A 24784-nucleotide genomic window follows, 5' to 3' on the forward strand; every position below is an offset into this window, starting at 1 on the left:
CCTCAACTCTCATCCATATGGTATCCTCTAATTATCTCTTAGCACCTAGTAAATTAAACCCTGTATACAAAACTTAACCCAATTGGCCGAATTTTACCGAACTTTCTCCACACTAGCGGGTCGCACGTCCGGTATACGCTCCAAAATTCTCATGAACTCATTTATACTAGAAAAATAACTTCAAAACTCTATTTGCTCATAAAAATTATCTGGAAAATTTTCCTAATAAAGAAAATGCATAAAAGGCGTGCAATTAAATAAAGTAAAGCCTAGAAAATAAGAAAATTTATGGGCTCTCACACAATGGTTATCGGACGGCCGATAGGATGTATTTGTGCGTCCGACAGATGTTTTAGCAGATGCTTGGCCTTTGAACCTATCTTGCTCCATTTTCTGACCAAAAACAAACTTGGAAAATATTAGTTTTATCCACTTGTTTTGTAATCATCAAAAGGTACGAATAAAGATAAACACATTTTATTTTTGGGTTGTCTATGCATATTCAAAGTTATTTGGACAAAATGCCACACTTATACTACTATCTCCTAAAAATGAACTAATTTAAAATGGTGATAAAATATTGGAAGATGTTGCTTAAATTTTAAAAAAAATCATAAATGGTAATAAGGTACACTTATAGGGGAGATTTAAAAACCATTTCATTAACTTTAGGAATTAAACTAAATAAGAAATTGAAAAAAGGGAATATAATGCTTGGAAACTATCTAAGAGGTCTAAACTAGGGATGAATCTTCATATGCAATCAGTATATACATTAGCAGATTTTAAATCTTTTCGTATAGTATCAGCGTATACATTGGGAACTAGCTAAGGTCTAGGTAATACTAGATTTTTTTTCTTTTGTAACCATATAATGAATTATTAAATGTGTTGCAATACAATATGAAAGCATATATGCAAAATTATTAGAATTGCATTTATTTGTGCTTATGATTGCATATTCTTGTACACATTACAAGATATGTGGATTGAATTAATAATCAGGTCAAGTAATGGAAGTACAAAATAGAAAAAATGTGACTAATTGTAAATCTCCCTAATGATGGATAAAAGAAAGAATCTTGTGATTGAAAAAGAAAATTAAAATCATGGGTTGATTGATTGATTGACTAATTGATTAAGTAAAAGGAAAGCTGTAATTAGCACAATCATATAAAAAATAAGAGAGTAATACATTGATTGGAATTTAGAAAACATGAAGGTATAGTAATAAATGATAGGAAAAATGGTAATAATGATTGCAATGATAGGCAAAATAAAAATTCATCCAAATTTTGATGAGTTTTTCTAATAGGTGCCCTATGGGCAATCGTTAACACACTTACATTTCACCCAACCTACTATGTATATATACAACAATTACTACTTTCTCTTGTATTTATATATTTTTCTAAATAATTCCCTTACATTTATATGCTTTCCCTAATTAATCTTATATTTCTAATAATTTAACACCTAAGATATATATTAACGAGTGCCTGATTAAAAAGGAAAGCTATGAGTTGATTGAAAAAAAATAGAGGTATAATTAATAGAAATGCATATAAGGTAAGTAATTGATGATTGATTGAAATTTACTATAAATAATGAATTGAAAAGGAAGAGTAAATTAATTGTTACCAAAAAAGAAAAAGAATGAAATCTTCCTAAAAAACAAACACAATTTTTTTGCCACGTTTTGAAAAGATTGGGCATTTACTCAGTAGAATATAAATACATCCAACTCAGCAACCTACTATATAGGGAACTAATATTACAAATATAACACTAATATATGGATTGACCTTTTCTTTTTATGTTTAAGTGCACATAAATATTGAGTAAACAAATTAGGTAGATATAGTTTTTTTTAACTATTTAATTATCAGTCAAAGGTGTTTTTGGTAGTTGATGGCGAGTTGGAAACGGAAATCATATCAAAATTTGGAAAGATAGATAGATTCCACGTCCTTCTACTTTCAAAATTATATCTCATTTTGATGTGCTACTGGAAGACTCCACTATAGATTGTTTAATTGATGAAAATAGCAGGAAATGGAAATATGATTTACTTCAAGAGCTTTTCTAGTAGGAGTAATAGTTCTGTGGATGATATTTGGCTCCGCTTGTAGAAACTCAACATACCAAGTAAAGTTAAAATATTCTTGTGCAGTTGTCACCCAAGGGTGTGGAAAAAGCAGTCGTCAGAAATGATGAAATGGTGTTATTAAATTTAAACCACATTCAAGGGTGTGGACCAGTTTTCTAAATGGAGTTGCTATTGTAGACAATGAAATTTTAATTAAATTCCAAAAATTACCATTGGTCTATAAAATATTTTATAACTTATTTTTATCCAATTGAATATTGCCATATGGCATGTACACCTGGAAAGATTGGTTATTAAATGGCCAATTATATTTCGCCACGTGTCAAGTTGAGGTGTTCCGAATCAATTCAAATTGCAGGGATATCTCCACCAACCATATCATATGATGTCACATGTCTATTGGATAAATATCTAAATATTTATTTCTTATTAAAGGGATAATATTTAGAGTTATTTAATCCAAATATATTTCTTATATACTGCAAGTATATCAACTACGTATATCACCAATGGCACCAAAGAACAACAAGTCCATGACTGCTCGTTCCAACGCTGCTAATGTCAAACCTGTTCAGGAAACTGCACATGTTGCCACCAATACTCGCGTTATTGGTCTTGTGACAAGGAGCATGACGAGAACTTCCACCCAAAGTAGCATGGAAGCTTCATCGGCACCAACTCCTGTCTTCAGTTCAACATCACCAATGAGCTATTCCTTCACGATGGGAATCCAAGACGTTCCTGCCTCGATTGAGAAGGCTCTTGCTATTCTCGAATTTGGATCCGAATCCAAATTTTCTAAGCATGATGATGATTCATCAAGCACTGGATCAGCCTCTTCACATGAAACTCTTCAATCAAGATTTTCTATTGAAGATTTTGCTGTTTCTTCTGCTGCAATGCCTGCTATGATAACAAATACTTTAAGTCTCGAAGAACAAGTTTTGAACATGTCCAAAATGATGGAGACCATGACGAAACACATCAAGGACCAAGATGCTCTTATCGCTCAACTACTCACCTAAAAAGATCACGCTCTTGAAAGAAGCCATGCGAACCCTAAGGAGCACCAAGAGTTTGAAATTTCCTCATCTAAAGGTAAAGACAAGGTGAAGAAAATATATGTGACTGCCGATGAAACTATCCCTGTTGAACAACTAAAGGAACTTGTTGAAGGCGTGATCAAAGATAAAAAGGAGGGTGGTTCAAAGTCAAGTTTTACCTACTGCAAGCCTTGCACTGCTAGAATTGACAACCTAGCAATGCCTGTTGGATATCAACCGCCTAAATTTCAACAGTTCGATGGGAAAGGTAGTCCAAAACAATATGTGACCCATTTTGTCGAAACCTGCAATAACGCTGGAACCTATGGTGACCTGCTAGTCAAACAGTTTGTCCGATCCTTGAAGGGCAACGCGTTTGATTGGTATACTGATCTCACTCCGGGATCCATCGATAGTTGGGAACAGTTGGGAAAAGAGTTCTTGAATCGCTTCTACAGCACTAGAAGAACCGTCAGTATGCTGGAGTTGATTAATACTCGTCAATGGAAGGATGAACCTATGATCAATTACATTGATAGGTGGAGAAGTCTGAGTCTTAACTGCAAGGACAGACTGTCTGAACCCTCTGCCATAGAAATGTGCATCCGAGGAATGCATTGGAGCCTAAGCTATATTCTACAGGGTATATGTCCAAACACATTGGAAAAATTAGCTACTCGTGCTCATGATATAGAGTTAAGCATCATGGCCAATGCAACTGATGGGCTTCCTATTCAAGCTCCACGAGTGCAGCCGCCTCGTCAAAGCAATGAAAGACAAGAAAATAAAAAAGGGGACAAGCCTCTTTCAAGATTCAATAATAAGGAATCTATGGCAATAAACACAGCTCCCATGAAAATTGCTACTAAGGTGAGCCGAAAGGTCACCGAAAAGGTAGACTCCCCTCAAAATAGGTAGGTAAGAAGACCCACTTTGAAAGAGATGCAAGAAAAAGAAACCTATTCCTTGAATCTGATTTACAAGGGATGTTTGATGATCTTTTCAAGGAGAAACTCCTTGAACTTCCCGAAATGAAACGCCCAGAGGAAGCCGATTGAGTCACTGATCCAAATTATTGCTGTTATCATCGCCTGATAGGCCACCCTCTCACAAAATGTTTTGTCTTTAAGGACAAAATTATGGAATTGGCCCGTCAAGAAAAAATCCTTCTCGAAGAAGATAAAGTATCGACAAACCAAACAACAATAATGTTTGGGTCTATGTGTTGTCCGATAGAAGTTTTATCCACATCAAGCAATGCTTTGTCTAAGGAGTTTGAAAAATTTTCAATTGAATACGTTATTGAAGATGACAACGAAGGATGGACTTTAGTCACTCGAAAGAGAACTTGCAAGCCAAAAAATAAAGAAGTACATCTTTTCGAAAAGCATTCATTCGACAAAGCCTAAAATGACAATGAAACAATGAAATGCAACAAAGAAATAAAAAGGAGTGGCCACAATGCCAATTCCTTCAGATTTTCAGCTCCTTCAAGAGATTCGACAGCCCGTGACACTGAGAGATTTATACCCAAGGGGTATTTAAGTGACGATGCTGATAATTCCATTTCTTGTAATGTCGTCAAAGTTGAAAATCCTCAAATCACACAAATTAGCACTAAATTTGAGAAAAAACTCAAAATCGATGATAACCACCAGTGGATTGTGCAACGACTATTATTTTTTATGATGACGATTTAACTGTTGAGTTCAAGACCCACAATCGACCTTTGTTTGTTAGTGCGTATGTCCGAGAACAGAAGATGACTCGGATACTCATTGATGGGGGATCTGCTGTCAATATTATGTCTGTACGTGCTATGAAAGAATTAGAAATCTCAAACGATGAACTCTCCCAAAGCCGCCTCATGATCCAAGAATTTAATCATGGGGGCAAAAAATAATTGGTCTTATAAGGCTTGAATTGCTCATTGGTGAGTTGTCTTCAAGTGCGTTATTTCATATCATTGAAACCAAAACCTCTTATAATATGCTCTTGGGATGACCCTGGATTTACGAGAATGAAATTATACCGTTTACTCTGCATCAATATTTCAAATAGTATCGAGACGGTATAATTAAGAAGGTTGTTCTCAATGATAAACCTTTCACTGAGGCCGAGGCTCACTTTGTCGATGCCAAACTGAGGCCGAGGCTCACTTTGTCGATGCCAAATTTTACATTCAGAAAAAAGTAAAAAGAAAAGAATCAGTAAAGGAAGAAAGTCAAGATTTCAAAGTACCCATTTTGCGGTATATTCCAAGATCAAAGAGAGAAGAAGGTCGTCTTCTTTTATCAGGAATGATACATTAAATGTTCCGCTCACCAAAATAGAACCTGTTAAAAGTGAGAAAGCGAGCTTGCCAGGATGTGTTCGTTCCAAAGAAGAACCGACAGTAGAATACTATTTACTACCAATTAATCGGACTCAAGAAGGTTTTGATCCAAACGCATATAGACTTCTTGCTAAGGCCGGTTATAACCCAAATGAGAAGCATGCATTGGGCAAACTCCCTCCTGAGGTAACTGGAGAGAAGACTCATGGATTAACACCTACGCAGAAAATATTGAAAGAAAAAGGCTATAATGTTGAAAGTTCATCGATGGGTCTTGGTTATCAATCGCCTTCTCCAGTGCGTATAATGATCAAAAGGGCAAGTTATAACTACGTGAACGAAGAAATGGAGGTCACAAGCCGAAACAGATCTGTGTTCGATAGGTTGGGAAATAAGTCAAAGCGTACTTTTGTGTATGACAGATTTGGCTCACAGCCGAAAATTTTGAAACCGCCCGTCTATGAAAGATTAGGCAGTAAAAAGTAAGAGTACCAAGTTGACAAAGAAGAAACTCTTACTCCAATAAAAAAGAACGGACTAAGAAAGCGAGTCTCCAGTTTCTTCATGCACTATGGAGACTTATTCAATATAAGAATTGAAACCATTTTTTAAGAACAGTGTCAAGAAAATATGGTTTCCTGTCATCATATTACGATCAGTGATCCCGAAGAAGAAGAAGAAGATGCGGATAACGCTCCCACTGAACTTGAACAAGGGGTAAAAAATACAGTCGATATGCTAAAGGAGATTAACCTTGACACAAGCGACGATTCTCGCCCAATTTACATAAGCTCTTATATGACTTCTGAAGAAGAGAAAGAGTATGTTGATTTGCTGCTCGAGTTCAGGGACGTCTTTGCCTGGAATTACTCAAAAATGCCTGGTTTGGATCCAAGGATCGCCGTTCATAATTTGTCTATCAAGCGAGGAACAAAACGTGTCAAGCAAACTCAAAGGCGCTTTCGGCCCAAATTGATTTCTCTGATAGAAAATGAGATAAATAGATTGATTGAAGTTGGGTTCATACGGGAAGTGAAATATCCAACATGGATTTCAAGCATTGTTCCTGTGAGGAAGAAGAATGGGCAAATTCGAATTTGTGTTGATTTTCGAGATTTAAATGAGACTTGCCCCAAAGATGATTTTTCGCTCCCCATCACAGAATTGACGGTAGATGCTACAACCGGGCATGAAGCACTATCTTTTCTCAATGGATCGCCTGGCTACAATCAAATATGCATGGTGCCCGAGGATGAGGAGGTCACTGCCTTCCGCACCCCCAAGACAATTTATTGCTATAAAGTGATGCTGTTTGGCTTGAAAAACACTGGAGCGACATATCAAAGGGCGGAATGCAAAGAATTTTTGAATGATATGCTCCATAGGAATGTGGAATGCTAACGTTGAGACCTTGTGATAATGCAAGAAGCGTAGATGGAATCATGATTGCAAGAACCTATCGCAAGAGTTGATTTCAACGCTTTCGGAGATACCAACTGAAGATGAATCCTTTGAAGTGTGCATTCGAAGTCACTTCTGACAAGTTTCTCGGTTTCATCGTTCATCAATGGGAATAGAGGTCGATCGATCTAAAATTGATACCATTGTGAACATGCCTGAACCGCGAAATATTCATGAATTGAAGAACCTTCAAGGGAAGTTGGCATATATTCAGAGGTTTATTTCTAATTTGGTCGGACGATGCAAACCCTTCAGTCGACTGATGAAGAAAGGATGCCCTTCGAGTGGGATGAATCGTGTAGAAATGATTTTACAAGCATCAAAATGTACCTCATGAATCCCTCAGTGTTGGCTGCGCCCATTCCAGGAAAATCATTGATTCTCTATATTTTCGCTCAAGAACGGTCGGTTGGGGCCTTACTTGCTCAAGAAAATGATGAAGGTAAGGAGAATGCGCTGTATTACTTGAGTCAGATGATGACATCTAATCCATTGAGAAATTGTATTTGGTACTTATATTTATCATTCAGAAGTTGAAACATTATTTTCAAGCACACACTATTCGACTCATATCTAAGTCTAATCCCATTAAATATGTCATGGCGAAACCTGTACTATCTGATTGGCTCGCGAGATGGTACTTCCAGTTTCAACAATTCTAAATTATTTATGTACCTGCAAAGGCTGTCAAAGGACAAATATTGGCAGACTTTTTAGCCGATCATCCCATACCTGCCTAGTAGGAATTGACTGATGAACTCCCCGATGAAGAAGTGTTTATGGTCGAATCCTCGTGGTCGATGTATTTCGATGGGGTTGCTCACCGTGATGGAGCTAGTGTGGGAGTTGTCTTTTTACTCCTAAAGCAGATATATTGCAGTACTCTTTCATTTTAACACGCCGGTGTTCAAACAATGTGACCGAATATCAGGCGTTAATTCTCGGTCTTGAAACGGCTATAGACATGAAGTAGTTGTATCTTAGAATCTATGGTGATTCAAAATTAGTGATAAATCAACTTCTTGATATTTATGATGTCAAGAAACCTGAATTGATCTCATATTATAAGTATGCAAGACAACTAATGGGATATTTAGATAATATCACTATAGAATATATCTCTAGAAATTTTAACCAACAAGCTGACTCTTTGGCAAGGGTGGCGTCCATGATCACTCTACCTTCTCATCAAAATCAAATTTTAATATGTCAAAATTGGGTCATACCTCCGATGTTCGATGAAGAAGATGATGGTGGAGAAGAAAAAACTTATCATATTTTTGTCCATGAGATTGAAAAGAAGGATTGGCGTCACCTCATCATTGATTACCTTAATCATGGGAAATTACATGAAGATCCCGGGAAAAGGGTTGATGTACGTCGTCGAACGCCACATTTCATTTACTACAAAGGGACGCTTTACCGAAAATCATTCGATGGGGTGTCTCTACGATGTCTTGGAGAAGATGAGGCCATGCAAGCAATGGAGGAGGCTCACTCTGGGATATGTGGTGCTCACTAATTTGGTCCGAAATTACACTTTCGCATTAAGAGAATGGGATACTACTGACCAACGATGGTAAAAGACTATAGCGATTTTGTTAGAAGATGTCAAGCTTGTCAATTTCATGGCAATTTCATCCGTCAACCTCCTGAACCATTGCATCCAACTGTGGCTTCTTGACCGTTCGATACTTGGGGTTTGAATATAGTTGGACAGCTCCCAAAATCTTCTGGAGGACACATTTTTATTTTGGCGGCAACGGATTATTTCTCAAAGTGGGTCGAAACGGTTCCTCTAAGAGAGGTCAAAAAGGAGAATGTAGTAGATTTCATTTGCTCGCACATCATTTATCGATATGTGGTCCCGCATTATATCTCACCGATAATGGTAAGCCTTTTTGCAATGTAGCAATGAACAAATTTTGTGAAAAGTTTCATTTCAAACAATGCAATTCGTCCATGTACTACGCTGCCGCAAATGGACTCGTTGAAGCATTTAACAAGACCTTATGTAATCTGTTGAAAAAAATCGCGGATAAATCGAAAAGGGATTGGCATCTTCGAATTGGAGAAGCACTTTGGGCATACCGAACTACTTTTCGAACTCCCACGCAAGCGACCCCATATGCGCTTGTTTACGGTGTTGAAACTGTTCTTCCACTTGAATGTCAAATACCTTCGCTAAGAATTGCGATTCAAGAAGGGTTCAGTGAAGAAGATAATATTTGTCTTCGCCTCGAAGAGTTAGAAGCACTCGACGAAAGAGATTGGAAACTCAACAACGAATTGAGTGCTATCAAGCACGCCTTTCAAAGATTTAATAAGCATATCCGGCCACGCTCTTTCCAGATTGGAGAGTTAGTACTCGCTATTCGGAGACCGATCATTTTCACTCATGGCGGACAAAGAAAGTTTACTCCTAAGTGGGATGGTCCATATGTTGTTCGAGAAGTGTATACAAATGGCTCATAAAAGTTTAGTTGCTGAGAAATGGATTAAGGGTTGGTCCCATCAATGGCAAGTACTTAAAAAAGGTACTATGCGTAATCGGAACCGCGATGCTCCTGGCCCGCATGAGTTAAAAACTGTGGATGGCAACCACCAATAGTGTAGTATGTGGTTAAACTGCTAAAACACTCCCCAAATTCAAGGTGGTAAACAATAGATACTCCTGTCCCGTATAAGCTAAAATGTGGATGCAATCACCAATGTGTAGTATGTGTGTTAAATGGTGAAAACCTCCACCAAGTTAAGGTGGTAAACAAATAGATACTCTTGGCCCGCATGAACTTAAAATGTGAACAGCAGGAACTACGTGTGACTTGATTCCCTTTTTGGAATACGTAAGCAGTTTGGAGGGCAACTTCTCAGGTTCAGTCACACCACTCCAAATCAAATCCTTGTTTCCTTGCAAAAAAAAAAAGAATCTTCTCTTTCCAAAAAAAATATATAAAATAAATAAAATACTCCATTTGAGTTCTTGTATCTTAAAAAAAAAAACAAGAGATAAGGAACAGAAAGCATTTTATTATTCATAAAAAAATGGGAAAAAATTCATTACATGGAAAAAGAAAAAAAAATGAAACAGATTCAGAAAAAAGACATGGTGAAAAGTCTAAATGCCAAATTTGTAGTCCACTACGGCTATCTTGCATGATTCAAGTGTAGACTTCATGTCTTCAATTTCTTTCACTGCGTCATCAGTCAAGATGCTGGTACTTTCAATAGAAGAGAGCTCATCATGTGCCCAGGTTATTTCAGTCTGGATCTCTTTGAAAGTTTCATACTTTTGATTGATAGTTGACCTGATTTCTAGATCTTTTTTTCCCAAATTGATAAGTTTCTGTTACAGAACTTCCTTCCTGTCTTCAATAGACTGCAACTTTTCTTCAAGACTTTGCAGATGACGAGTTAGTTCTTCTTCATTCGTCTTAGTTCTCCCGAGTTGGACGGTCACTTTGGAAAGGAGTTCTGCATGTGTTTTTTTACTTATCTTTTTTCATGATGAAAATGCCAAAATATCATATGCCTCCGCCTTGGCAAACAATTCTATCAAGAAGTCCTTTAAAGGGAGACCATTGGTAGGATCCGTTCTTGTGATTTCCGTAATGATTTCCTCTGCGCACTCTTTTAAAGAAGAGATCTGTTCAATAGGAGTGTTAAGAATTTGCTCGGTAAAATCCATCAACAAACTCTGCAAGTATCTCCTTCGATGCGCTTGGATCAATTTTTTCTCGCAAAATTCTGAAATCAGTGCTGGTTTAGATCTCTTTCGGATCTCGTGCAAACCAATTAACTCCTTCTTACGCATTGGCAAGGTACCTCAACTGTGGGCAAATTATTTTGGAGTACTGATAGCTACTTTGTCGCTTTTGTTATTTGAAATTACATCATCAGTTTGGGTTGTGAATTGTTACCAACATCTTCTTGACGGAATTCAAAAAATGGGGGCTGAAAAGAAAAAAAGTTACCAAAAAAAATTATTAAAAAAAAAAAATAGCGAGATGATTACCTTAAGTGGCGACACTCCAATCGATGGTGGTGTAAAGGAAACCTCCTCCAAATCAGAAGATGTCCTCTTCTTTGATCGGTTCCAGTGACGGTCTTGACTACTACTACCACTCGCCAATGAATGGGCTCCTCCTTGGGTAGATCCGATGCCCTGAACTTGAATCCCTTCCTTTTCTATAGCTTCGATAGAATCACGATCGTCCACCGTTTCGATTTCGACATCTTCTTCTGTGTGAGTCACCGATAAGGATTTTAAAACTTTGGGCGGTGTCTTCTGTGCTGGAATCACTGGTTGCACCTCTTTGATGACCTGTCGAGAGTCCTTGCAAGACTTATTTTTTGTGACAATATTTTTCGAGGGACTGCTAGTAATTTTGTTCTTCCGCAAGGTGGATGAGGTAAGACCCACTACAATCTCTATAGCTCCATTATGATGCACTGACTTGTTGGCGGAAGTAACCTTACCCTTCTTCGATGATTGCTGAGGGATCTTAACGGTGAATTTAAAGGAAATTGAAGAGACACTGTTTGACCGAGTCGACCACCAGGCGTCATAGTCTTTTGTGATCAATGGATGCTTCTTGTGCATGGGTATAGTCATTCGAGATCGCGTCTGCGTGCGAACTGAGGAATCCCATAGTTGAATAGTCTCACCCAAAGTATAAGTATGAGTGATCTCTTTCAAGTTGTTGGGGGTCTCTTGACAGAAGCCGAATTGTCTGCTAAACCTGCAAGGATTATATTTTTCAACAATGAAAGTATTGTCCTTACGTAGAGTTAAATGGCAAGAGCGTTGACTAATGAAGTAGCTCATAAGTCTTGATGATAAGGATCCATTGTCGATCAACACCTTTTCTTCATTTTCAGTCCAACACAATTTGGGAAGCATCAAAGGATTCACTTCTTTGAAGATTTTCTCAACTTCTGATCGGCCATAAAATATTGTCATTTTCTCACAACTAAATCTTGTCATGCGCGCGTGGTGGCTACTCACTTGATTGTTTTCATAATATACATCGAAGTATTTGCCAATCTAAGCATAGACGTAATAGATTGGAAAAATTACCCCATATTCTCCAAGGTTAGGGGTGTGGAATATCTCCCTCAACCCATGATATATACTCGTAAGAACGAGAATTGCAAGGCAAAATCTTTTCCCTGTGGCCATTAAGCATGCAACCTTGAAGGCACTTGGGCGAACACGATCGACCTTTTTGCTTGGCAAAAGGAACTTGCAAATCCAGCAAGTTATGGATGCCGCAATATAGGTTTCCTTTCTTAAAGACCCTGGGATATCCAGTGTGTCGAAAGGGATGTTGAAGTCCTTCGTATCAGCAAGGTCGTGTGGCTCTAAGCTTCTAGAAAGGCTGTAAGTCATTTTCGGTTTAGATGTGGTCTTTCTTCTATTCGCCCTATTTGGAGGAACCCTATACCTAGCCTCTTCTTTGAACCAGAAGCGAATCCAGTCTTTCATCCATATCCCTTGGTCATTAGTCCAAAGGTGGTAGTAAACGGAAAAGATGTGCCTGCAACTTTCAGGGAGAAGTGGCTTCCCTTCTTTGTCACGAGTGAGAAGCTCCTGCGCCGAAGTAATAACTTCATCAAAGAACGAGCCATCGATCGAAAGGCCACCAAGTCGATAAAGGTCCCAAAGTGTGATGGACAACTCCCCAACGGGTGTATGAAGTGTATTTGTCGAGGGACACCAATATTTGAAGAAGGCTCGCAAGAATTTTCATAGCGATCGTAGGAGTAGCTCGACGCGTAGACAGCTTCAAATATGCCAGTACGTATGAGTACCTCTTTATACCTTCCGAGGATGTCCTCAACCCATTCCCAATAATGAGAAGTGAAGCACGCCTCGCCAAAGAAGGACGAAGGGATCTTCCATGTAGTTTTGTCAATATTGAATCCCACGAACAGAAGCGTGAATTTGGCTATTTCTGGATCTCTGTTGTGAAGTGACGAATTTAATACGACCACTTCTTCTTCCCTCGATGTAGTGGAGAAAGTCGAGGGTGCCACCACTTCCTTAGCCCACTTGCTAGTCCAATTTTCGAGATGAAGGCATCCTTCAAGGGGTATGAAAGATTCAGCGAACGGGCTGATTGCGGGTTTATGAATATGTAGTGACAAGCTCTTTGATTGAGGTCCACCCCGTTCGTCCGTCAATGAAATATGTGGTAATGGCGTGGCGTAGTCCTTAATTTGCATGTTTGCTAGAATTTTGTAAAAGAAAGTATTAGATGATGAAGGGAACTTCTTACAAAAGTTTGGTAACTAAATTACCTAATTGGTTGCTTTTTTCAAATCCCCGAAATTGTTTCAAGCTTCTTTTCAAGCACGAGGTTGGTTATCTACAAGAGAGCAAGTTAGTAAGGTTGAGATATTGATATGGACCTGTGTGAAAATTAAGGCCATCTTATGACACATGCGGATGCAATTCTACAAGTTTAAAACACAAGACAAGTAGGCATACGAATTTCAAGTGCTAATCACATCCGAGACATCAAGGATGCATCAAAATAAACACGCAAAGTCTATTGCTGAAGTTCCGTTTAGCAATTAAGTACGGGAAAGCAAAATCCTAGGTGCCAATTTGTCATAAACACGAAAAAAATGGCATAAAAAAATGGCATCGACAGGATGTGGATAGCGGGTGGCACCAATTTGGTTGAAGCAACCGTCAAATATTTCTATATGACCGCTCATAGTGCATCAACTTTTCATCTTAAAGCATGATTGGCGGACATAATGTTCTAACCAATTCATGATGGGAAGTTTCATGCGAGGCCAACAAAGACAATAATTCATAAGGTACTTAGCATCTTGCATGGGAAATAAATGTAAAGCACATTGGGTCAGGTGTTCTGGCAACATCGGCAAAGAAAATATTGTCCCTGAATCTATCTGTGCACAGACTACAAAAATCAGCAATTGTTCCATGCAAGGTAGTAAAAAGAAAAAAAAAGAAACACAAGCAGGGTGGTAATGAGAGCGTCAAGTCATTCATCGGTTAATCCGTATGGGTTCTACTGTAAACTCAAGAGGCATATTAGATCACTGCATGAAAGTTATTTCGGGTGGGATAATTTGAGAGCCCGCGGGTTAGTTATACATAGATAAAAAAGAAAAAAAAAGGGTTTTGAACTCTAGCAAGGAAGAAATTCATCCATAGCTTGGGAAAAGTAGTGCGTACCTTGAAATAATAGCTCGGCAGCAGTGATGACCGACTTCAAGTTGATTCTATTAGTCGAAAAGGCTAGCAAAGCCAAGCAAACCAGCAAATAATAAACAACGGCACTAGCAAATAAAGACGTAGCGGCAGTTCGATAACATTAGCGAAAAAAAACGAGGGAGAGTTTGCCTTTGGATTGTGGGAAAACTAATGCCTCAAACCTTCGAGTATATATAGCAGATATGCGTTCCATATTCAAGAAGGATTCTGGTCAAAGGTGTTTCAGCTTGAGATGACAAAGGGTTCATTATTTGCGGCTTAGCGGGTTAATTTGTCAAGCCGAGGAAGTTGACTAGCGAAAGAAGTTGGTTTCCTCCTGTTTAGTATAGTGGACGAAGAGGGAAGAAAGAGACATGGAGCTCTGACTCAAGATGGTTTTGGAGAAGAATTGTTCTCGCAATCGACTTCCTCTGCGAGTTGGGTCTCAACATTGGTGTCAGACAGCTCCTTGAGTTTCAAATATGTTCAGTGGAGAAGTTAATTGATTAGTCAACAATGATGCAAATCCTGGCTTCAAGAAATGGAATACCACAAAGAATAGAATTGGTCTGAAATAGCAAACATGAAGCTACTACGTAAGATGATCCGGCCTCGGGAAATTGAGAGCACTAGTACATGCTATCATCATTCTATGTTATCAATTAAGAGCCACGACTAGTTTCAAGGAGCTTCATACATTAACGGCTTTGGACTTGGGGATTTATAGAAAGGATTTCTACTACAAATTCGGAGAGGAAGGTGAGTTCAAGTGTAATTGGCTTCCTAGTTCACCTAAATTGTCTAGGGAATACCTTCGCTCTGGAGGTTCCTAGCAATTAAATCGGTTGGCAGGCTGAACATCTAAAAGAAAGTGAATTCTAAGCTGGTTTCGGGGGCTTGCTCTTCCATAGGATTATAAAGGACAAAGCTTCAATTCATGTTGGCCTTGGAAGGAATTATTTTCACAACCAACTTCTATAGGCTGATTAATTCCTTGAAGAATTGTGTTGGGTTACTCTTCAAGCTTCGGCTTTATCACAAAAAGAAGGAAAACAAAAAGGAACTCAAATGTTTAAGTTCATCAAGGATACAAATCTTAGAATTTCGCCAAGAAGCCGACTGGTTCAAACCTTGAATCTTGTGAAGCGGTGGAATTCATGATTGATCAAGGAACAATGCACTTGTCTTATAATTGGAGTTGGTAACTTCCTAGGCCAATGAAAAGGTGTTTTGCATGTAAGGTGCACTGGTGCACTAGTGCTTGATCAAGCACTTACGAGATTGAATTCCATGAAGTTTGATTAATCACTTATGTGCCTATTTGGTCATTGAAGTCTTTGTGCGGCTGGCTTCCTACTTAGGTGAATTGATTCACAAAGTTTCGAAGTCCAATTTGGCAAGAAAGGCTCTTAAGCGAATTAAAGAAAGTCAAAACTTGTCCGTTTAAGTTGTACTCTTCGCAAACAGGTTTTGAGGGGGCATTTGTAGACAATGAAATTTTAATTAAATTCCAAAAATTACCATTGGTCTATAAAGTATTTTTATCCAATTGAATATTGCCATATGGCATATACACCTGGAAAGATTAGTTATTAAATGACCAATTATATTTCGCCACGTGTCAAGTTGAGGTATTCCGAATCAATTCAAATTGCAGGGATATCTCCACCAACCAAATCATATCATGTCACATGTCTATTAGATAAATATCTAAATATTTATTTCTTATTAAAGGGATAACATTTAGAGTTGTTTAATCCAAGTATATTTCTTATATACTGCAATAGCTTGGCCAGTCAAACGGCGCCACGTCACGTGTCCCCACGAGTTTGGCCAATCGATGAATTACTTATCTCTTTATTAATAAATATAAAATGAAGAGATAATATTTGACTAGCACAGTCCTAATATGACTGCACGTCTTGCAAGACAAGTAAAGTGGTACACAAGTCTTCAGCCTCTACCTTTTGCTACAGCTATAAATAGGGGTTTCTCTACCAAGTCACACACAGAGACACCAAGAGGCATCTCATTCGCTCAAAGCATTGAAGCTCCAAGCTACAAAGGTCTGGATCTTCAAGCTCTCAAAGTCTCCCATATATCAAGACTTGAGTCTTCAAATATCTTCTAAAATTCTTCAAATCTTCTATATCAAGATTTGAAGGAATCGGTGGTGGATCCAAGAACAAACTGCGAAGCCCTTGAATTGGCATTCGAGGAGGAGAATCGAGGGAAACTCTCTACGAGTTCGAGAAAACCTCAGAGATTGTGCTCACATATTTTTCTTAAATTTATATATCACATATTTGTCGTGTATATTTCTTGTTTCTGAAAACTTTAACTTTTATCGCGTACAGCTATCATCAAGCCAATTCCCATTTCTCAATCAGAGAAGGATTTCTAGTCAATCAAAAACTTTGTTAGATGCAAAAAGACTGCTGCGTGTTATCTTAGGACTGGTTATAAATTTAATCCTTAAAGACAAAAAAATTTTTTGGTCCTTTTCATTCTTTATTACGAAGGAGGTTTGTTTACCTGGTATTCGGTGGATATTTCTTGAAATGGGCTTCAGATTTAGTTTTGCCAGAAAAGTAAAATTAAATTGAAAAAAGTATTTAAATGTAAGAAAGGCAATAATATAAGTGCATGCATTATTTTTTTAAAAGTGTGCATGCATTTGCATGATAAAATAGGTGCAAATTAGGCGAAGTAACCAATATTTAACTAAAACTCTTGCAAAAAAACCCACAAACTTTGTCGGGATTAGTTTCTAGTTCAAGTAGTTTGTACTTTTTGACCCGAAAAAATGAAAAATAAACAAGAGAATGGTTTATCTTGGTAGTGAATTTAAAATTTGTGTCTCTAGCCTTGGGATTGTATTGAACAAAGTCAAGAACCTTGGTATTTGTTCATATGCAACCGCCTGATTTTGGATTTAGGCTAAATTGCATTTAACCTCTATAGTTTGGTGTTTTACCACGTAAACCCCCATGGTTTAAAAACTATATATAACCCTCTCATGATTTGGGTTAATGTGTCATTATTAGTTTTTTCATTAAAACTAATAGTCAATATTAAAAAGTCAAACTGATAAATTGACAAATTTATCCCTTCATTACTTCTTTTTTTCCTCCAAACATAAAAAGGAAGAAATTGAATAAAAAATAGATAAATAAGAACTAGAAAATACCATAAAAGATTTGGTTTAAAAGCTTATAATGATATTTATAGTAAAAAAAGATTTGGTATTTTTTTGTTTCTTATTTTTTTGTTTTATCTTTACCTTCCATATTTTTCGTTTCTTATTGATTTTATTTTTTATTTCCCTTCTGTCTCTTTTGTATTTGTAAAAAATTAAGGTTTTGTAAGCCAAAATATAGGTTTTCAAAATCATTTGTACTCTTTCCAAAAAAAAAAGAGAAAGAAAAGGAAAACAAGAAAAAAAAACAAAAAAAAAGTAGTGAAACAGTGAATTTGTTAAGTTTGAATTTGACTTTTTACTTATACAATAATCCAAACTATGAGAGAGTCGTATATAGATTTTTAAATCATAGGGGATTATGTGATAAAACATCAAAGCATAAGATGTAAAAGGTAATTTATCCTCGTATTTATTGCTCATTTCTATTTACACTGATCAATTGACCTTGATAAAATGGGACGTGACGCGATTATACCATACGTATGTCAGCGATGATCCATGCAAATTGCAAGAATAGATATGGATCTCCCCAGTCTCCCAGTAATCTCATATCCAATCTTTCGTCTTCTTCACCATAGCTATATGTACACCATATAGGCCTCCCTCCATTATTATTAGTCCAGAAGTAAGGCAAACAGGTGACAGATTCACACACAAAAATATTATAACAAAATGAGTGGAGCAGGAGAAGGGAAAATGGTGTGTGTGACGGGAGCTTCGGGTTACACAGTTTCATGGCTGGTGAAGCTGCTGCTCGAGCGCGGTTATACTGTTAAAGGTTCTGTTCGAGATGCCAGTTAGTCCAGTTTTTATTCTTGATCAACTATCTAAGTGGCTTGTGCAGTTTTTGATGCCCTGTTCTGATTGTTGTTTAATTGCTCCTGGAATCTAACATTTTAGGGTAAATTACTTATAACAATATTTTAGGGTGATTTTATATAATGCTAGATGGTCCCCTTAAGATTTCAAAATAGTCACATAACCCCCCATAGTTATATGTAAAGCGGAAAATGATGGAATGCACAATTAGTTACGACATTTATACCAAACACGCTCTAAAAGCGTGTGTGATAAAGTCTTAATTTCAATGTAATTCCCTTATAGTTTGTATAAATGCCTACTTTATCCCTCCTGTGATTTTTATATTTATCCACATAATCCCCTTATACTTTTATATAAGGTAATTAAATCGTCGATTGATTTAGCATTTAAGTAAAAATGCTAATGGTATTTCAATTAACGACATTACATAGGATATTCTCCATCAAGTTTCCGCTTTACATAAATCATAGTGGGTGAATTGGATATTTTAAAATGTTAGAAGGGTCATGTGGCAACAAACAAAGCCACAGGAGCATTATATGTAATTTGCCCAACATTTTTATTCAACTCTGCAGTGTGAAATTGTTTTGTAGCTCCAGATGATATTCTTGCAACAACTGCTAGTAAATGCTCCCCAAGTTCTGTTTGCTCAAAAAAAAAAAATCACTTGCAAAAAAAAAAAAAAAATTGATGTGGACCAACCTAATTGATATTTGAGTAGCTGAAACTATATAATGTATACCTTAACAGTAATGTTTCATGCTCCAGATACAAAGATCAAGTTATACTAAAAAATCTTTACCCTATCGAATCTATATCCTTCTTCTGAAGGACTGAGTTTGTTATAAAAATAGTGGTAGATGGCATACAATTGTCCCTCTGATAATTATCTCAAGAATTAATTGTTATCAAGAAAGTTACAAATGTACGCATCTCAAAACCAGAAATCATAGGGCTATGATATTATTGTGGTCATATTATGTTGCCCGTCAATTTCTTTTCGCTTTTCCCCAATTGCCTTTAGCTAGTCAAATTTATCATTGCTTTGAGATTCGTTTATTATTACTCTTAAGTCCATTTCTTCTTGAGTTTTGACCATAGTGAAAACCAAGGCGGTCTCCTGTTGGCGGCATGGTTTTGATTATAGCTGTCTGAACATTCTACTGATGCAGTCATGACACAGATGATCCGGAAAGGACACAACATTTGATATCACTTGATGGAGCTAAAGAAAGGCTTCAGTTGTACTCGGCAAACTTACTAGAAGAGGGATCGTTTGATCCAATAGTCGAGGGATGTGAAGGGGTTTTCCATACTGCATCTTCAATCAAACTTTCATTTAGCAATCCAGAGGTACATTTGCTTTACAAGATTGAAAATTCTCTACTGTCTACAAAATCTGCTATTTATCTAGTGAAGTTTGAAAATCGTAGCATATTTTCTGATTTATAATTGTACGACTTCTTTTAGTATCTTCCTCTGTTGCATTTTTACTGGCTTTTTTGGGTTATAGTCTATTCCTCTATATATGATTTATGACAATGTTACAACTGTAAAATAAAAAAGAGTTAGAATCAAATGTTTCCAATTCTACAGCTCTACTTATTCTTATATTAACCAAATGGAAGAGATTAATGAAGCAAGCAGGTCTAACACCTGAAGAATATTTCTTTACATTTGGTACATACAAAACTATTCTGTTCCTGCAGGTCATTCACAAAAAGACTGTCGTGTGTTATGTGCTTTTGTCTCTCTTTAATCAGTTTACATGATGTTTCTATAAAATGATCAAATGATGTTTAAAACATTTGCCTTAGGAAATGATGTTTCTCTGTTGGTACTTCAGAGAAACAATTCAAAGGGTGCAACGTTATGGAATAAAAACATTAAGAGCCATAAACATAGCAAATGGTCCACAATTGGGCCGTAGATTGGGTCGACTAACTATTTTCCTGGGTAAGTCAATGTTTTTAAATCCGGACCGGAGAGTGAACCGAAAAATCTTTCGGTTCACGGTTCAATCGATTCAACCGATTCAACTCCGGTTCAAAGTTTTAATAATTTTTTATTCATTTTAGTATTAAAATTTTTGAATAAAACTAAAATATTTATTTTAGAAAATAAATACTTAATAAAAATCGGTTGAACCTTCGATTTTTTCAAGTTCTTGATCGATTTTGACTGGTTCAATTAATTCTTTAGCTTTGTAATTAAACCGGACCGGAGGCATGGTCGGTTCGCGATTGAATCGATCGAACCGATCGATCCGATCCAGTTTTCGAAACATTGGGGTGGGTCAGTCAGGGTAAGGTTATAGAGCAAGCTACAAGCTTGTCCTGGAGCAAAATGAATCGCTGCTTTGACCAACTAATTATTCAGTCAGTATAGAGCCATAGTTTTTGGGTGCCGATATCACCATGAATAAGAAGCCTATAGAAACTACAATATATGTTCGAGCATCTGCAAATTAAATGTATCTTCATTTGTAAGTTGATTAACTTCTATTAATGATTGTGCCTTAAAATTTTACGTAGTACCCCTATCCTTGTCTGTTTCTCTAATTGTGTTTATGGATTTTTATTTAAGTAACTTCGTAGAACTTTGATTTTAGTCATTTCAATGAACAAGGTTGACTCACAGACACTAAAAGAAATTGCAACATGCATTATGTGTTCACGCTAAAATCTGTTCGCAGGATTTATGGGAGCTACTCCTTTTCTATTTTCTCTGTCTGTCCTGTTCAAGCCAGAACAGAATTTCATTGGCTGATATTTGGTAGCAAACGGTTTAATTGGTGACCACATCTGAGACTTATTTCAGTTGTTCCTCTATTGGTCTCAAGTTCCTGTCACCCAGTGAAAGCTCAAAAAATTCGGGAAAAAACAACAATAAAGGACCTGAGACCATATTTTAGCAGCAAGAGGAGATAAGACAACTATATGCATCCTTTAGCTAAGTAACTAAAGCTGTAGGTTTACAGCATTTGTGGTGAAATTCTCAAACATAATACCAGAATGATAAGTTTTTTGCAGGTTAAAAGCATAGTCTTACTTATGACTGGTAATGACTTCCTTTTTTACTTGGTTTGATTTCATAAGCAGAACTACTGGAACCTGCAGTAAGCGGAACACTGAATGTGCTGCGGTCATGTGCAAATTCTTCTTCTGTCAAAAGAGTAGTTATAACATCCTCTATGGTTGTAGTTTCAAAAAACAGAGAATTAAAGGAGGATGTGGTAGTTGATGAAAGTTGGTTTTCCGATCCATCATACTGTGAGGACCAAAAGGTACATATATTGTCTGTCTTCTTCCAGCAAAATCTAATACGGAATGCTGGAATTCTTTAGTTTTAACTTGTTATTGGAACACAAATGAGGAGTTAGCCCAGCTGTGGAGATAATTAAGTTAGGATCTTCATGACTTGGTGGTACTTTAATAGGCAAAAAGAAGGATATTTTTGTAACCAGAATGGTCAGTCCATTTCTTTCCTTCTAAGTAACAACTTAACTTTAACAAAAAATTAATAATGTAGTGTGGAATAGTCGAGGAAAGAGCAATATGAAAGTTTTCCTACTCAATTATGCATCTCTTGCATTATCAAACTCTATATTATTGTCTGAGAATACACACCTAGATGAGCAATATTTGGTTGGTCGGTTGAAAGGGAACTTCTGCTATAATATCATGAATATGGCTCTATGTGTTCAAGTGTCAAGGTCCCTTGTAGTTTTGCTGTTAACTTGTGGATTAAGAGATCAGATGATCAGGATATGTCGACACTCTGGTGCTTTGCATCATTCCTTGAATATAAAAAGTTTACACCATTGCTAGGATCCTTGAGAAATCTACTTATTCACTTAGAGCATAGCTTGTCCTAGGAAATGTGGATACTTTCACTCTGTGGTCTGTAGCCACAGCAATAATAGTTCCAACTGTTGTTAGCTACTGGTTTTGTCAAATTTGTATAAATTTATAATGTTACTTCTTAAAGTTTACAAATCTAATTACTTTCTGCTACCATCTTACCAACATTTACTGATTTTTTGGTGTTGATAGTCTTGGTATGAACTTTCAAAAACCATGGCCGAGAATGCTGCATTGAAATTTGCAAAGGAGCATGGCATTGACACACAATCACAATTCATCCAGGATTGGTCATTGGTCCTCTCTTGCAGCCATCTATTAATTCGAGCGCCGTTTTGTTCCTCAACCTATTAAAGGGTTTGTTTCAAAATTTATTGAATCACCTTAGTAATCATTGTCTAACTGACTCTTCCATCTATGTTAGTTATAGCTTTATTATGCACCACAACTTTCTTTGTTACAGTAGAACAAAAAACTTATGACTAATAACATTTCAAGGCACTGCTGGCTAATCACATGATTGACAGACATAGGTCAGAATGTGAACTGATATATCAAGCTATAAACTCTGACCAGCTTATGATGTTTTAAAGGTTTGCAGTACAATCTTTCATCTGAAATTCACGTTGTGTGCATCTTCCTTTCAACAACATTGAGGTTCTATGTGATTAACAGGAAGGAAAAGAAATTTTTGGGTGGTAATTGTGAGGAAAAATTTGTTAGGAGTAGTCACTGTTTTTGTTGTACAAACTTTACTTGCTAAAGCTTGTTTATTATTCTTTCAATTCGCCATGACTCCTTCGACCCAAATAGCCACTTTGTACAACAATGGCAAGAAACAAATTTCAGGAATTGATTACTATTTCACTCTCTGGAACAAAACAACAGGAATAAATTCTGTTTTTCTATCTGGATGAGAGTGAAGGGACAAGTTTCTTCAGCTCTCACCATTTAACACTCTTAAGTACGAGACAACTAGTATTATCATGCCTGTAGTTTATTCTTTTGTCTAGTAATTGATCCTTTTTGGAAGAAAATAAATAAACTATCCTTTGAAAGAGAAACCTAACTCTAAATCTGAGAAATTCCAGGGACAGATTAACTAGAAGATTGTCGGGATTAATCTTTATTATTATTCACCAATTATCTGAATTGTCTCAACTAGTTCATTCCTCACATCTCCCTCCCCTCTGTGGCTTTGCTGATACTAAAACAGAACAAAGTAGTACATACCACACATTTCTTCTGGAAGGCAGGCCATGGCCTCTAAATTTGACTCTTTTCATGGCAAACAACATTTTGTTTGGATAGAAGTTTATTTAGATGATTTATTTGAGATAATTACTGTAACACTTTTTGTGATGTGCTGTATGTGAGATAAAAAGGTGATTGGAATTTGTGAAGCAAATTATTTTATCTGAAATCATGCCAATCCAAACAAACCAAATTGGTTTCACTTATGTTTGCTGAAGAGCCTGCAAAAAAATGTGTTTAAAGATCTTAGGTGCCAAATGCAGGGGTTGAACCATTTCCTAAGGCAACATGTAGCTGGGTTGATGTTAGAGATGTTGCCTATGCACATGTTCTTGCCCTTGAAACCCCTTCTGCAAGTGGAAGATATTGTCTGGTTGAAAGATGTGCAAATGCCTCTCAGATCATCAAGATTTTGCATGAGCATTACCCAACTCACCAATTTCCTGATAAGTAAGTCTTGTTTTCCTTGTTTAGGTCTTTACAGGCTTTTGCTGATGGCCTTGTATACGTCCAAAATGTATCACATATTTTTATACTCTCTTTTAAAGGACACTAAATCCTAAATTTTCTGCCTTCTTTTTTTTTTTCTTTTGGTCTCATGTTCCATAAAAAATGAGCTCTTTCTCAGGTTGATTTCTAGAAGATGGTCTTCTTTGGACTAGGATATATCACCAAATTGGCTTTGTCTCCAAAATAGAAATTCCGTTTTAGGCTTTTTTTTAGAAAAAAATAAATTTCATTCATATCACAACTAAAGTTATCTTTTAAAAGGTCTTTTGAAACTTCGTAAAAAAGGCACAATTTACAGTAGATATGAGGCAATTGTCCAGTAGATTTTCAAGCATTTGAATTTACATTTGCATTTTCATTACCTAAGCTTTATTTATGTTTGCCATAATTGTGTATTGTCCCGCATACAGCAGAATGTCAAACAATACCAACCTTATCAGCCCAAACTACAGAGCCTCCAATGAGAAGGCAAAAAGGTTGGGAGTTCAATTCACTCCTTTGGAGGTCAGCCTAAAAGATGCTGTTGAATTCTTCAGGGAGAAAAATTTAGTCAGTATCTGAGCTATGGCATTGATTTACTATTGTATTCAAACTATTAAATTAAATAAACCAGCTAGTTATCTCAGCTGGCAGGGGTCACCCTGTATGTTTATTTGTCCCACCATATTTGAGTTATTATTCCCACCATTTATGTGGATTTATTTGTAATATATTTCTCATAACTATGAAACATTGCGAAATAGTAGACTATTTCTTGCATGTCATTTTTCATTTTTTGCATGTAAATTTGAAAATAGGAAATTCAACTTTTCATTTTTTTCAAAGTGGGCATTTTCTTACAAGCCTGTTGTATGATTTAATCATAGGTTTTCTTCCGCCTCTGTGCTTTTGGTATGCAAGCTGTGGAATACCTAGGAAAAAATGGAAATCCCTTCTAACTCCAAAGCCAAATT

At 36.7% G+C, this 24784-nt stretch overlaps 1 pseudogene; it reads left to right on the top strand.

Annotated features, from left to right (window-relative positions):
• The first annotated feature begins 18054 nt into the window (after positions 1–18054).
• Positions 18055–24566, top strand: LOC113757460 (annotated as a pseudogene).
• Positions 24567–24784: the final 218 nt, after the last annotated feature.

Source organism: Coffea eugenioides, unplaced genomic scaffold (genome assembly GCF_003713205.1).
Source record: "Coffea eugenioides isolate CCC68of unplaced genomic scaffold, Ceug_1.0 ScVebR1_309;HRSCAF=961, whole genome shotgun sequence".
NCBI lineage: Eukaryota > Viridiplantae > Streptophyta > Magnoliopsida > Gentianales > Rubiaceae > Coffea > Coffea eugenioides.